General features: G+C 43.2%; 1 pseudogene; it reads right to left on the reverse strand.

Moving 5' to 3' along the window:
* LOC124663258 overlaps positions 1-7,688 on the reverse strand; it is a 34,945-nt pseudogene extending 27,257 nt beyond the window's left edge.
* Between the last annotated feature and the right edge of the window lie 7,795 nt (positions 7,689-15,483).

A 15,483-nucleotide genomic window follows, 5' to 3' on the forward strand; every position in this document is an offset into this window, starting at 1 on the left:
AACTGTGGACCCCGGTCCTATTCTTTACATCTGAAATACAATCTACTGCAACTGTTCTTTACTGTTTTTCGCAAACAATCATCATCTTCCACACTATACATCTAATCCTTTGTTTACAGCAAGCCGGTGAGATTGACAACCTCACTGTTACGTTGGGGCAAAGTTCTGTGATTGTGTTGTGCCGGTTCCACGTTGGCGCCGGAATCCCTGGTGTTGCGCCGCACTACACTCCGCCACCATCAACCTTCAACGTGCTTCTTGGCTCCTACTGGTTCGATAAACCTTGGTTTCTTTCTGAGGGAAAACTTGCTGCTGTGCGCATCACACCTTCCTCTTGGGGTTCCCAACGGACGTGTTAACTACGCGCATCAGAGCTCCACATAGGCATCCATGCCCGTATCAATAATTCTAGTCAAAGTCTAAGTATATACAAACATGAAGATCTACAACTCCAAATCAGTACCCATAGTTACACCAACAGATATATTTTTATAATATATTTATTCAACGTTGAAATTGTTGAAATTCCTAAGATTTATTTGGTATGACTTAGTAAACTTTGACTTTTGACCAAATTTAAATACCATGCATTTTGGGATAGAGGGATGAGAATTTTAAAAAAATTCTAAATTCTAAAGGTTTGGTACAAACTATAATTAGTTGAATTCTAATTCCCAAGTTTGCATGAATCAGTATTGTGAACCATTTGCGCGGGACTTGGAATCCCCGATTACCGTTCAACGATCATGTGTACAAAGAGCAACTCAGACGTATGCAAACCTTATAAGATAAAAATAGCAATCATTGATCTATAGAAATTAAAAGCACCTATAGCTGGAGCGAATATTTAGTTAGAATTCAAGCGGTGGAGAGGAATCAACCAACAAAATGGAGAGCAAACCAGAGAACCGAGATGCGGTGAAAACAAGCAAAATATAAATGTTGTTGTTCTTCTTCTCCTCCGGCTTCATGAACTGCATACCGAACAGTGCGCATTCGGACTTTCCATTCGAAGAACTAAACCTTGTCATGTGACTTGCGTGTGGCCATGTGTGGACGCCAAGTTGAAGGCATGTCTCTTGTCTAGATGTTTTAGTGAAGATTCCTAGCAAGTTATATTCTAGAAACCACCTATAAGATATATGTTAGGTTTTACGCTTTAGAAATATATTTGTCATAAGCATGTATGCAATACATAGATTATGGAAGTAAAAAAATTGTGTTAAAGAAAATAGTATAAAGATATGCATTACAATGATATAACAAAGAATAGTACAACTAACATATATCATCGCATTGATGTGGTTAACTATACTAATTAAATAAAAGAAACTGTAGCCACTAGTAATCCACTCCCCCTTTCCCGAAAAAATACTATATAGTTCTAATCACGTGAAGATCTACAACGCCAAATAAATATCAATAGTTACACCATAAGATATATTTTATAATATATTCAATATAGTGATTGTTCAAATTCCTTAGATTTATTTGGTAGTACTTAGTAAGCTTTGAATTTTCACTAAATTTAAGTACCATGTACTTGAGGAGTGTTGGATTAACATTAAAAGTATTTTGTAAAATTATAAAAGTTCGGTACAAATTGTAGCTAGTTCATCCTAAGCCCTCAAGTTCCCAGTACAAATTGTTTGAGAATAAATCCAGTTTTTACATCTTTACCGTGCGCTTACACTAGGCAAAGGCTTGCTTTTCCGTGCGTTTATTAAAAATACTAGGCAAAGGCGTGCACGGCAATGCCTTTTGTGCTTTGCCGTGATCGGCGGCTGCTGTGCGCCTTGATACGGCTTTGCCGTCGACATTTTCTTTACTGTGCGTCCTGAGCGGTCTTTGCCGTCCAGAGGTTTTTACCATGCATTTTCTTCATTCTTTGCCATGCCGCCATTCTTTGCCTTGCAATTTCGTGCCATCGGACGGCAAAGACTTCTTTGCCGTGCGCGGACAGCAGTACCTTTTTTCCCGTAGTGTAGTCTATCAGAGAATTGTCTATTAGTCACACTTCTGGCACGCCACATATGGTATGTCGATGAAAGTGTTGAGTAGGATACAAACGAATTAGATGGGTCTATATATATATGAACCTATTATGAAAATGTATATAATACAAAATTCAAAAGAGCAATTACATTGAAAAAAATCGTGTGTATAACTGGACATTCTGTGTTTACACACAGGAAAAAAGAACATTAATTTTAGCTGGCATGTATAAAAATACAAATAAATGTCCCATAAATAATCATGTTGTAGCATCAAATAAATATGAAACATAAATGTTTTGTTTTTTCGAAATTTTTTGCCTGAAGCATGGTCACAAGATATATCCAGTTCTATCCTGCCCGGATGTCCGTTTGGATTTCGTTCTGATTTCTGAACGATGGTATGTTATCGTGGCGGCTTCTCGGCAATGTCCATAATGAGGGGCTTAGGGTTAACGAAAGGCGACGATGGAGACTCCGGGATCGAGATGGTACACGACGTACCCAGGTTCACGTCCCCGCTGTGAAGGATCGCTACGTCCTGCTAGCAATCCAGTATACAATAATATGTGTACAGGGGCCGCCATAGGCGGAGTTATTGTATCTAATCTAGTTATAATCTGTGGGTTTCGATGTCTAGGCGTATCACGTGTATGTTTTCTGTTTTTCTGAATCTACCCTAAGGGGTGCCTCAGCCTGGATTTATATATCAACCAGGATAGGGTTTACAAGATTCCTAGTAGAATACGTATTGGAGTCATCTTTTCTTGTAGTCCAAGTTGATAATGAGTGTGGGTCCATCTTGTCGAGTCCTTGTGCTGGTCCATCTTTCTGCACCGGGTATAGCAATATCGGGTACCCGAAGGGTAATACTCACATTAGTAGTCCCCGAGTGTCTGGCCGAAGTGAAGATTCGGGTAGGGGCTAAAGTTGTTATCGTCCGAATGTCTTCATCTTCTGCTGAATCTTGTGCTTGATGTAGAGTCGAAGTTATTTTGTATCGGGTGCGCGAAACGCTCCCGATGGGAGTAGCCCTCGAGTCTATGGGTGGGTGCTTGCAGCCGCGCGTAGACGCAAGTTGTACTACTCGAAGAGGTTGATGTTGATGTTTGTCGTCCTTTAATTATTCCATCATCCGATACTTTTAAATCTATCGGGTCTTCAAAAAGGTGCAAGCTTCGAGAGAAGCCAAAGAGCTGGACTGTCAGAACCTTCGGGTCCGTGGGAGTAGCCCCGAGCCTGTAGATGACTATGAAGTAGTCATGTATAGGGTGTAAAATGTTGATTCGAATATCGTAGATTTATTCAAGTTCTGAGAACATTTTGGATGCTTTTTATTATGTCGATGATTTTTATGATGTCACATAGGAGTTGATGATTTTGATGATGTCGCAGAAGAGTCGATGATTTTGATGATGTCACAAAGAAGTTGATGATTTTGATGATGTTGCAGAGGAGTCGATGATTTTGAAATTCCTTCATATTGATGTTGATGCTCATGGAGACGAGAAAGTGTTTCAAGTTGATGATGAAGCATTGTTGCTTGCAGCAGTGCCTTCAGGTGCCGATGGAAATTTTTGAGTATTTTTGATTGAGCTGCAGGCTTTGGCGTGCTAGCTCTTCAGCATCGGTATTATGATGCTTGTAATTTGTATAGTGGTCATCAGTAAGTTGTGAGTGATCAGTTCACGTTGCAGACCCGATAGACCGTAGTAATCGCAACATATCTTGCTGAATCGTACACATGTGTTTTGAATTATGTCGGCAGCGGCCCCCGAGTGAATCGACGGAACCATGTGCACTATCGACTCCGTAGCTCTTAGTACTCTATGTTTGATGTACCGGCGTGGGCCTTTCTCGGTTTGTATTGTTTTCATAAACTGCATCACTCGCATGTTACCTGAGGCTTTGACGAAAAACAATTTGTACTTTGTCGTATTTTTGATGGTCCTTCGATTGTCATCGAATGCAGCACTCGCATGTTCCCTGAGGCTTTGATGAAATCATTGATAGTATAAAGAGTCTTCATGTTTTCTTGAATTCCAGCACTCGTGATGGGAGTAAACACAATAGTCGAAGATCTTCCAGGAGCTCGGAAGTACATAGGGTCAATATTATATAAGATGATACCCATTGAAGATCACAGATGATGAATCCACTGACCCGGAAAATGCATTGGGTCAATATTATATAAGATGATATCTATTGAAGATCACATACGATGAATCCACTGACCCGGAAGTGCATTGGGTCAATATTTATATAGTCATAGAAGATAAATCCATTGATAACCATAAATGATAAAACTAGTGACCCGGGATGGCATCGGGTCAATATTTATATAGCCGTAGAGGATAAATCCATTGATAACCATAGATGATGAAGTCACTAACCCGGAAGTGCATCGGGTCAATATTTATATATCTGTAGAGGATAAATCCATTGATAACCATAGATGATGAAGCCAGTGACCCGGGAGGGCATCGGCTCAATATTTATATAGCCATATACGATAAATCCATTGATAACCATAGATGATGAAGCCACTGACTCGGGAGTGTATCGGGTCAATATTTATATAGCCATAGAAGATAAATCTATTGAGCCGGGGAAGATATATCCAGAGTCGAATAAGATAAATCCACTAAGTAATCGAGTGTATTTTGCGATAACGATGTAATGGCGCGCCCCGAGTATTCGGGTGTGGCGAAAGTAAATAAATAATTAATTCTTGAAAGAGGAATACTTAGCTTTATTATTTATTGCGGTGGAGTCGACATGGAGGTAGGTCGTCCGGCAGATGGAGTTGACGAAGCGGACGCAGCCGATGAAGTGGAGCCGTGCGGCGTTTACCCGAAAATATTCGACACGGTGGAAGTAGTCGGCATGAAGGAGAGATTCATCGATTTTGCGGCGGGCGAGCCCCCGAGCCAGGCGAGTGCGCGTTGTCGGGTTTACGGCGGGCGAGCCCCCGAGCGAAGCTGGTGCGCGCTGTCGAGTTCGCGGCGGGCGAGCCCCCGAGCATGTGACTGTATGCGGCAAAGTAATCGAAGCTTATTCCGACCTAAAGTTGTATTGAAGCGCGGAAATGTACACGCAAATAACAGGACAAGCCGAAACAATATTTGGCCAAACAAAATTTGTAAATAATAATTAATTAGAGAAATAACACTTGATAATCTTTGTGTCGGACTATGGTTCGTGGTGACGAATCTGCGGTATCTAGTACGCACTGGCGAGTGCGTGATGAACAAATCAGCGACGTGTGAGTCCACCTTCCATACTTAATTTTACCAAGTTCTTTGTACCTCCCGTTGTGTCCCTGACTGCTTTGTTTGGCGCTATATGTCCACATCATATGTACTACTGTATTGCTTGCCACTTTCCAAGTTCAACGAGTACTTCCATCTTCAGACACATATCCAACATCTTTTGTTTTGTTGGGTTCAGACTTCAGAGTTGAGATCGAAACTGTGCACATATGCCTCGACAGGCATCGCGCGAAAGTTCCCTTGCTCGCTCGGAAACGGAGGTGAGAAACAGACATACTCCCAATTCAAGCGAGTGGCCGATCATCGACCCCGAAGCATTCTGAATCCTGATCTCCATACTAACGTCGTTTCACCAACAAGTCATCGGGGTAGCACCTCCACTTGGTGACTTAGTATCTACAAATTCATTGTTGTGATGGTTGTGGATATTACAACTGATTAAACACACGGTTAATACCACGACAAATACATGATCCATATCGAAAGGCCAACGATGATGTAGCCCTTGAGCATGCTACTTGTGATTTTCGGAGAGCCTTCACCTACAAACTTCGGAGTGCCATGACCTGCAATCTTGGAAGCTATATCATAGCAATGTTGTTCTGCTAAGAACTTAGAGTAAGTTTGTTTTGCCACCTCTCTAATCTTATACCTTTGTGTAAGCTCTTCTAATAACATGTCATCTGTGAGCCGACCTCCTTGCATGAACTATACAATTCTAGAACTTTGTCGTAGAACACCATGTACAACTTGTATTTCTAATAAGACAGAGCATATGAAACATAAGGTACATACTTTGGCAATTAAAGCTCGGAATAGAATCATACATGATCATATAGGCAAAAGCATCATCACTTCAGTCTACCAGATGCTGTGATCGTAGTGAAGATCGCAACAACTTTTTTCGATAAAGGGAATATATTAATATTATAAGATACCAATTACACCCAGCCTCTGCAACAACGCAGTGTCCTAATAACATTACGGATGCACACAGTCAAAAAATAGAAAAATAAAACTAAGAAATAAAAGTCCCGCCACAATATCCTAGCCCTAGCAACAGTAATACATCCACCACCAAGACAACACATGAAATTCAGATTCTTAAAAAGCAACGCCTCCAAGAAGGGAACATTGCACCAGCGCCGTCGTCGCCCGATCAAAGATCTTAGGTTTTCACCCTGAAGATAGTCTCCGCTCTCAAAACAATGCCTTCAACAAGGACATTACCAGGACAACTAGTTAAAGCCAGACCTTTGGTTTTCACCCTGAGAGGTAAGAATCCGAATATCACATGTGTTGCCGCCCCCACTTTCATACCACTGTTGTGAATTCCGGAACACCAAGCAAGCCCTTCAACAGCGCAGAGACTTGAACCTCCATTAGCTAGTCCTCCAAATCCGGCCTTCATGATATTCTCTTCTTCTGACTTCACCATGGATCAGCTGTCACTTGGTGTCAACACAGAAAAGAGCTTCGCGCAGCACCCTCCAAAACCAAATGGTCGAAATAAAAGCATGGGCGCGCACAACAGAATACCACTAATCCAACAAACTCCAGGCAAAAGAAGCACTGTTACATTCGCCGGCGGCGCCTTCCGGAACTCAACACTCCGGCCAGATCATTTGAAGGGCAGGCCTCCGGCAGGTCTTCATCTTAGGCCAAGAGAGACCCTAGGACCTCCGCCTTTATTGAGGTGGGCCCCACACGCGCGGCGACCATCCCAGGCTGAAGATCACAACAACTAATATTGGTGTCATCCTACCACCACATCAAAGTGGGTGTAATCCTACCACCGCAAGTTTAGCTTCATGTGCGGGGTTAGTATATACCACCTCACATAATATACATGCATTGGAAAATGTTTTCATCAAGTCCTACCTACTCTAAAATATACAACCAACATCATCATCATCATGCATGATCACCACCACCCCATCAGCAAGGATCACTACACATAGTAGTGCCTACGGAGGAAGGTCCTCAGCTAGATCTACCTTGTGCCTACTGCCATCTGCACCAAGCCGTTACCCTGAGATCTTTTGTAGAATAGATGCATCAAAGCCACCATAAGAGCCTCTGGGCTGAACCCACGAGCATCCATGACAGAAGAGTACATGGCAGGGTGCACATCTGGAGGTGAAGCATTGGTGATGGCAACCGCCACAGCTTTCACGGCCTTGGTCATGAAGGAGATGTGGACGACATCCTCCTCTCCCAAGACTGACCTCTTTATCTTCTTGGCACCATCAGCAGAACCAACAACATAACCTTTAGCAGTACCACAACAACTAGGAGCAACTCTAGTACCAGCACAAGGAGAAGGAGTATTTTGATAGTCGCCATCAATGACGACGGTATCAGACTCATGCGTGTCAAATGACTTAGGACAAGGTGCATCCAAAGGTACACTAGAGCCCATGCTGAACTTGCTGGTGACAAGCCATATGAGAAGATATGTTGCATCTAGTGTAGTTGCTAATTATCGTTTTCAGGTACTTGGCATCCTTGGGGTGAGCCTGGGACATGGGATATAGGAAAACATTATGATAGTTGTAACATGTTAGAAGAGAAGATAATTCTCACATGTTATGATCTAGATCCAAGTAGTACCGCGACATGGCGTAGAGCTCTTCCTCCAGGATAATGGTGTAAGTGTCATCATCCCATCCGACACTACTAAGTTTTGTGAGCTTCGAGATCTTAATCCACTTTCCTCTCCACTTACGTAGTTGATTGTACACCTACTGTGAGGACACGTCCTACTGGCAATAGTTGAAGACCTTCTTCGGAACATTGGTCAAGTGCACATCCTTAAACCCTTCATCTGTCCTCGGGCCACTCTTGATGAGTTCACACATCTTGTTCAGGACAATGGTGGACAAGAATGGAGACCACTTCATAGTGCTTTTTCCCCCTGACGTGGGCACTACCCTTCGGGTAACCCACATTACCCTATCCTGTATTGACTAATTGGAGGCCCATGAAGACACCTGAAGGCGAGATGGGCCACCAGGACGGCGCACCAGAAGGTTCCTTGACGGGCAAGACAAGGAAGCGATCGAACAAGGAAAGATCGGATCTAAAACTACTGTAAACCTAGTCGTACTCGGTGAGACCTCTTGAGACCTAGCCTCCTAAAAGGCCAGGAGAGGGGCTGCCGAGGGACACGATCAATCTTAGCCATCTTAGCCAGAGAAAGCTTAGAGCTAGGGCATCTTAGCAACAACCATCTCGACGAGATCTCAGCCGAACTATTCGGCACCCCATTGTAACCTATTATCATCATAATCAAGAACAGACAGGCAGGACGTAAGGGTTTTACCTCATCGAGGGCCCCGAACCTGGGTAAATCGCTCTCCCCGCTTGTCTGTGAACCGATGTCTCGTGTCAGCTTACAGGATTCCGTCAACCCTAAGCCCCTATCGGAGGGCATTGGCGAGGAGTACCCTCGACAATTGGCGCCGTCTGTGGGAAACCTGTCGGCACAAGGCAGGTCATCGGCAGCACCAGTTACGTCCGCGGCGTTCTTACTCGAGTCACCGACACCAGCAAAGTCAAGAGACCCGATCCGCTGCGGATCCTTCGAATTTGTGCCGCACCGCGAAGAGCTTCACCCGAACTTTATGGAAACGTCTCGCAACACGGAAGCTGTTTTCGGTGGCGTCCACTTCATCGTCGACTCTGGAGGTTTCCTCCGCCTCCCCGGGGCCGGCGCGTCCCACTCAAAGGCTGAGCCTCAAGAAGGCGTCCCTTCGGCAGCAACCCTAAAGGCTTCGCCCAGAAACATACGAGAGAGAAATCGGGAAAATCTCGACGCCGCGGCTGGACAAAGAAAGAGACAAAGGAGTTCGCACCGTGAAGAGGAAGGCCAAACAGCAGCCCACCCTCGATGCTATGACATGTCATCAATCAGAGGACGCACCCGTTCTCCACACCTCTCAGCTACAGAGCAGCTTGAAGCACCGTGTTATCTCCACTCTTATTTCGATCCTAAGGATGGTCGGGAAAAGTCCAGCCATCTGTTAAGGAACTGCCGACACTTCCTTGAGATTCGACAGTTCTGCGACGATCTTAGAGCTGAAGCCACATCAAGAGTTCGCATAATGGAAGAGAAAGCGAGGTCCTATGGTCATCAGCCGAGCCATATGTGCCGGAACCATACGAACCAATGGAAAAAGCGAGTACAAACCAGTCGAGGCATTCCCGAAGATCAGCGTGGACAGATCAACATGATCCACAAAACCAGCTTTTCGAAAAGAGAAATCAAAAAGTTCTCCCGAGAAGTAAAATACGCGGAAGTTGCCATGGTCGATACGCCGAATTTTATTGATTGGTCAGATCAGAGCATCACCTTCAGCAAGGCGGATCACCCGAAGGCCGTCCCAAGGCCCGGTCACGCGGCCCTCGTCCTGGAAGCACAGATTGGAGGATACAATATGGGCAAAGTATTTATGGATGGTGGAAGCGGCTTAAACCTATTATTCGCCAGCACAATGAGGGCAATGGGTTTAACAGTCGACATGCTAAAAGAATCCGACACAGGGTTCCACGGCATTATACCGACTCGACCCGCTTACTCGCTGGGAAAAACATCATTGGACGTAGTCTTCGGCACGCCCAGTAATTTCAGGAAAGAAAGGATTGAGTTCGAGGTAGTCGATCGGGAATCTCAGCACCACGCCATCCTCGGCAGACCTGCGTTTGCCAAGTTCATGGCCGTGCCTCATTATGCATACCCGAAGCTAAAGATGCCGGGCAACAACGGGACCCCAATAACCGTTCACGGCAGCTTCGCTCGGTCGGACAACCGCGACAGGGAATTTCGGAAGATCGCCTCGAAATTTGGAGCCAAGGAAGAACTCAACGCGATCGACGCCATCACAGATCACACACAGCCACCAGCCGACAATCGAAACGCAAGATCCGATGAGTTCGATACTACAAAGGAAACCAAGAAACTGCAGGTGCATCCAACTGATCCGAAGAAAACGGTCAACACCTCGGCTGACCTAGATGTCGCATAGGAAAGCGCGCTCATCGAGTTCCTCCGTGAGCACTGGGAGATATTTGCATGGGAGCCATCCGACATGCCAGGTATCCCCAGGGAACTCGCTGAGCACGCCCTAAATGTTGACCCGACAGCCAAGCCAGTACAGCAGTCGATGCGACGATTCTCTGAACCCAAAAGAAGAGCAATTGGTGAAGAAGTTAATCGACTCCGTGATACGTCTCCAACGTATCGATAATTTCTTGTGTTCCATGCCACATTATTGATGTTATCTACATGTTATATGCACACTTTATGTTATATTCGTGCATTTTCTGGAACTAACCTATTAACAAGATGCCGAAGTGCCAGTTCTCGTTTTCTCGCTGTTTTTGGTTTCGAAATCCTAGTAACGAAATATTCTCGGAATCGGACGAAATCAAAGCCAAAGATCTTAGAATCTCCGGAAGCATCCAGAACACACCGGAGAAGTCGAGGGGGGCCACAGGCCCACCAAACTACAGGCCGGCGCGGCCGAGAGGGGGCGCGCCGCCCTATAGTCCGGCCCCCGTCGGCCCTCCTGCGCCGCCTCTTCGCCTATATAAAGCCCCTGGATCGAAAACCCCGATAGGAAGAACCACGATACGGAAAACCTTCCGGAGCCGCCGCCATCGCGAAGCCAAGATCCGGGGGACAGAGTCTCCGTTCCGGCACCCTGCCGGAGCGGGGAAGTGCCCCCGGAAGGCTTCTCCATCGACACCGCTGCCATCTCCACCGCCATCTTCATCACCGCTGCTGCTCCCATGAGGAGGGAGTAGTTCTCCATCGAGGCTCGGGGCTGTACCGGTAGCTATGTGGTTCATCTCTCTCCTATGTGTTTCAATACAATAATCTCATGAGCTGCCTTACATGATTGAGATTCATATGATGATGCTTGTAATCTAGATGTCATTATGCTAGTCAAGTGAGTTTTACTTATGTGATCTCCGGAGACTCCTTGTCCCACGTGTGTAAAGGTGACAGTGTGTGCACCGTGTGGGTCTCTTAGGCCATATTTCACAGAATACTTATTCACTGTTGAATGGCATAGTGAGGTGCTTATTTATATCTCTTTATGATTGCAATGTTTTGTATCACAATTTATCTATGTGCTACTCTAGTGATTTGTTATTAAAGTAGTTTATTCCTCCTGCATGTGTGCAAAGGTGACAGTGCGTGCACCGTGTTAGTACTTGGTTTATGCTATGATCATGATCTCTTGTAGATTGCGAAGTTAACTATTGCTATGATAATATTGATGTGATCTATTCCTCCTACATATGCATGAAGGTGACAGTGTGCATGCTATGCTAGTACTTGGTTTAGTCTCTTGATCTATCTTACACTAAAGGTTACTAAAATATGAGCATTATTGTGGAGCTTGTTAACTCCGGCATTGAGGGTTCGTGTAATCCTACGCAATGTGTTCATCATCCAACAAAAGTGTAGAGTATGCATTTATCTATTCTGTTATGTGATCAATGTTGAGAGTGTCCACTAGTGAAAGTCTATTCCCTAGGCCTTGTTCCTAAATACCGCTATCGCTGCTTGTTTACTGCGTTACTACTGCTGCTTGTTTACTGTCCTGGGCAAAGCACTGTTCTGGTGTCATTGCCGTTGCTACTACTTATTCATACCACCTGTATTTCACTATCTCTTCGCCGAACTAGTGCACCTATTAGGTGTGTTGGGGACACAAGAGACTTCTTGCTTTGTGGTTGCAGGGTTGCATGAGAGGGATATCTTTGACCTCTTCCTCCCCGAGTTCGATAAACCTTGGGTATCCACTTAAGGGAAACTTGCTGCTGTTCTACAAACCTCTGCTCTTGGAGGCCCAACACTGTCTACAAGAATAGAAGCTCCCGTAGACATCAAGCACTTTTCTGGCGCCGTTGCCGGGGAGGAAAGGTAAAAAGGCACTCATACTACGGTTCCAGGTAAAGTACTTTTCTGGCGCCGTCGTGTGTGTGCTCGAAGCTATTTCCTTTAGATCCTGCAATTGCATCTTTTTGTTTCTTGTTTACACTAGTTTGGCATAATGGACAACAATGAGCTTCTTATTCTATTTCCTGATTTAAAACATGGATTGTTTGATGCGAAAATTAAAAAACCTATGAAATATTATTTGCATGCTGGTAGTAATATTAGTATGAACGCTTTGAACACCATTGTTGATAATAATATAGAAAGTTCTAAGCTTGGGGAAGCTGGTTTTCATGATGTTTTTAGTCCCCCAAGCATTGAGGAGAAAATTTTCTTTGATGATACTTTGCCTCCTATTTCTGATGATTATAATAGTGATCTTTTGGTACAACCTACTATGGAGAGTAAATTTTGTTGTGATTATACTATGCCTCCTACACTTGATGAGAATAATAATGATAGCTACTTTGTTGAATTTGCTCCCGCTACTACTAATAAAATTGACTATGCTTATGTGGAGAGTAATAATTTTATGCATGAGACTCATGATAAGAATGCTTTATGTGATAGTTATATTGTTGAGTTTGCTCATGTTGCTACTGAAAGTTATTATGAGAGAGGAAAATATGGTTGTAGAAGTTTTCATGTTACTAAAACACCTCTCTATGTGCTGAAATTTTTGAAGCTATACTTGTTTTATCTTCCTATGCTTGTTACTTTGCTCCTCATGAACTTGTTTATTTACAAGATTCCTATGCATAGGAAGCATGTTAGACTTAAATGTGTTTTTGAATTTGCCTCTTGATGCTCTCTTTTGCTTCACATACTATCTTTTGCGAGTGCATCATTAAAACTGCTCAGCCCATCTTAACGGCTATAAAGAAAGAACTTCTTGGGAGATAACCCATGTGTTATTTTGCTACAGTACTTTGTTTTATATTTGTGTCTTGGAAGTTGTTTACTACTGTAGCAACCTCTCCTTATCTTAGTTTTGTGTTTTGTTGTGCCAAGTAAAGTCTTTGATAGTAAAGTAAGTACTAGATTTGGATTACTGCGCAGAAACAGATTTCTTTGCTGTCACGAATCTGGGTCTAATTCTCTGTAGGTAACTCAGAAAATTATGCCAATTTACGTGAGTGATCCTCAGATATGTACGCAACTTTCATTCAATTTGAGCATTTTCATTTGAGCAAGTCTGGTGGCCTAATAAAATCCATCTTTACGGACTGTTCTGTTTTGACAGATTCTGCCTTTTATTTCGCATTGCCTCTTTTGCTATGTTGGATGAATTTTTTTGATCCACTAAAGTCCAGTAGCTTTATGCAATGTCCAGAAGTGTTAAGAATGATTGTGTCACCTCTGAACATGTTAATTTTTATTGTCCACTAACCCTCTAATGAGTTGTTTCGAGTTTGGTGTGGAGGAAGTTTTCAAGGGTCAAGAGAGGAGGATGATATACTACGATCAAGGAGAGTGAAAGCTCTAAGCTTGGGGATGCCCCGGTGGTTCACCCCTGCATATTCTAAGAAGACTCAAGCGTCTAAGCTTGGGGATGCCCAAGGCATCCCCTTCTTCATCGACAAATTATCAGGTTCCTTCTCTTGAAACTATATTTTTATTCGGCCACATCTTATGTACTTTACTTGGAGCGTCTGTGTGCTTTTGTTTTTGTTTTTGTTTGAATAAATTGGATTACATCATGCTTGTGTGGGAGAGAGACACGCTCCGCTGGTTCATATGAACACATGTGTTCTTAGCTCATAATATTCATGGCGAAGTTTCCTCTTCGTTAAATTGTTATATGGTTGGAATTGGAAAATGATACATGTAGTAATTTGCTATAATGTCTTGGGTAATGTGATACTTGGCAATTGTTGTGCTCATGTTTAAGCTCTTGCATCATATACTTTGCACCTATTAGTGAAGAATACATAGAGCATGCTAAAATTTGGTTTGCATAATTGGTCTCTCTAAAGTCTAGATAATTTCTAGTATTGAGTTTTGAACAACAAGGAAGACGGTGTAGAGTCTTATAATGTTTTCAATATGTCTTTTATGTGAGTTTTGCTGCACCAGTTCATCCTTGTGTTTGTTTCAAATAACCTTGCTAGCCTAAACCTTGTATCGAGAGGGAATACTTCTCATGCATCCAAATACTTGAGCCAACCACTATGCCATTTGTGTCCACCATACCTACCTACTACATGGTATTTCCTTCCATTCCAAAGTAAATTGCTTGAGTGCTACCTTTAAACAATTCAAAATTTATCACCTATGATTTGTGTCAATGTTTTATAGCTCATGAGGAAGTATGTGGTGTTTATCTTTCAATCTTGTTGGGCAACTTTCACCAATGGACTAGTGGCTTCATCCGCTTATCCAATAATTTTGCAAAAAGAGCTGGCAATGGGATTCCCAGTCCCAAATTAATTAACAAAAATAGACACTCCTCCATGGTATGTGATTGTTGGACGGCACCCGAAGGATTCGGTTAGCCATGGCTTGTGTAAGCAAAGGTTGGGAGGAGTGTCATCATAATAAAACTAAAATAAAAGGGCACTCCTTCATGGTATGAGATTGTTGGCAGGCACCCGAGATTCGGTTAGCCATGGTTTGTGAAAGAAAGGTTGGAAGGAGTGCCACCCAAAAATAAAATAGAATGGGAGCCGCTCTTTGAAGGTTTGTCTGGCAAGGGGGTTAGAGTACCCGCTACCATTCGTTGACAACAACAAACACCTCTCAAAATTTTACTTTTATGCTCTAGCACAAATATAGCAATCGATGCTTTCCTCTTTGAAGGACCATTCTTTTACTTTCATTGTTGAGTCAGTTCACCTATTTCTCTCCATCTCAAGAAGCAAACACTTGTGTGAACTGTGCATTGATTCTTACATATTTGCATATTGTACTTGTTATATTACTCTATGTTGACAATTATCCATGAGATATACATGTTATAAGTTGAAAGCAACCGCTGAAACTTCATCTTCCTTTGTGTTGCTTCAATTCCTTTACTTTGAATTATTGCTTTATGAGTTAACTCTTATGCAAGACTTATTGATGCTTGTCTTGAAGTGCTATTCATGAAAAGTCTTTGCTTTATGATTCACTTGTTTACTCATGTCATACACATTGTTTTGATCGCTGCATTCACTACATATGCTTTACAAATAGTATGATCAAGTTTATGATGGCATGTCACTCCAGAAATTATCTTTGTTATCGTTTTACCTGCTCGGGACGAGCAAAACTAAGCTTGGGGATG

The sequence above is a fragment of the Lolium rigidum genome, chromosome 6, assembly GCF_022539505.1.
Source record: "Lolium rigidum isolate FL_2022 chromosome 6, APGP_CSIRO_Lrig_0.1, whole genome shotgun sequence".
In the NCBI taxonomy this organism is placed as follows: Eukaryota; Viridiplantae; Streptophyta; class Magnoliopsida; order Poales; family Poaceae; genus Lolium; species Lolium rigidum.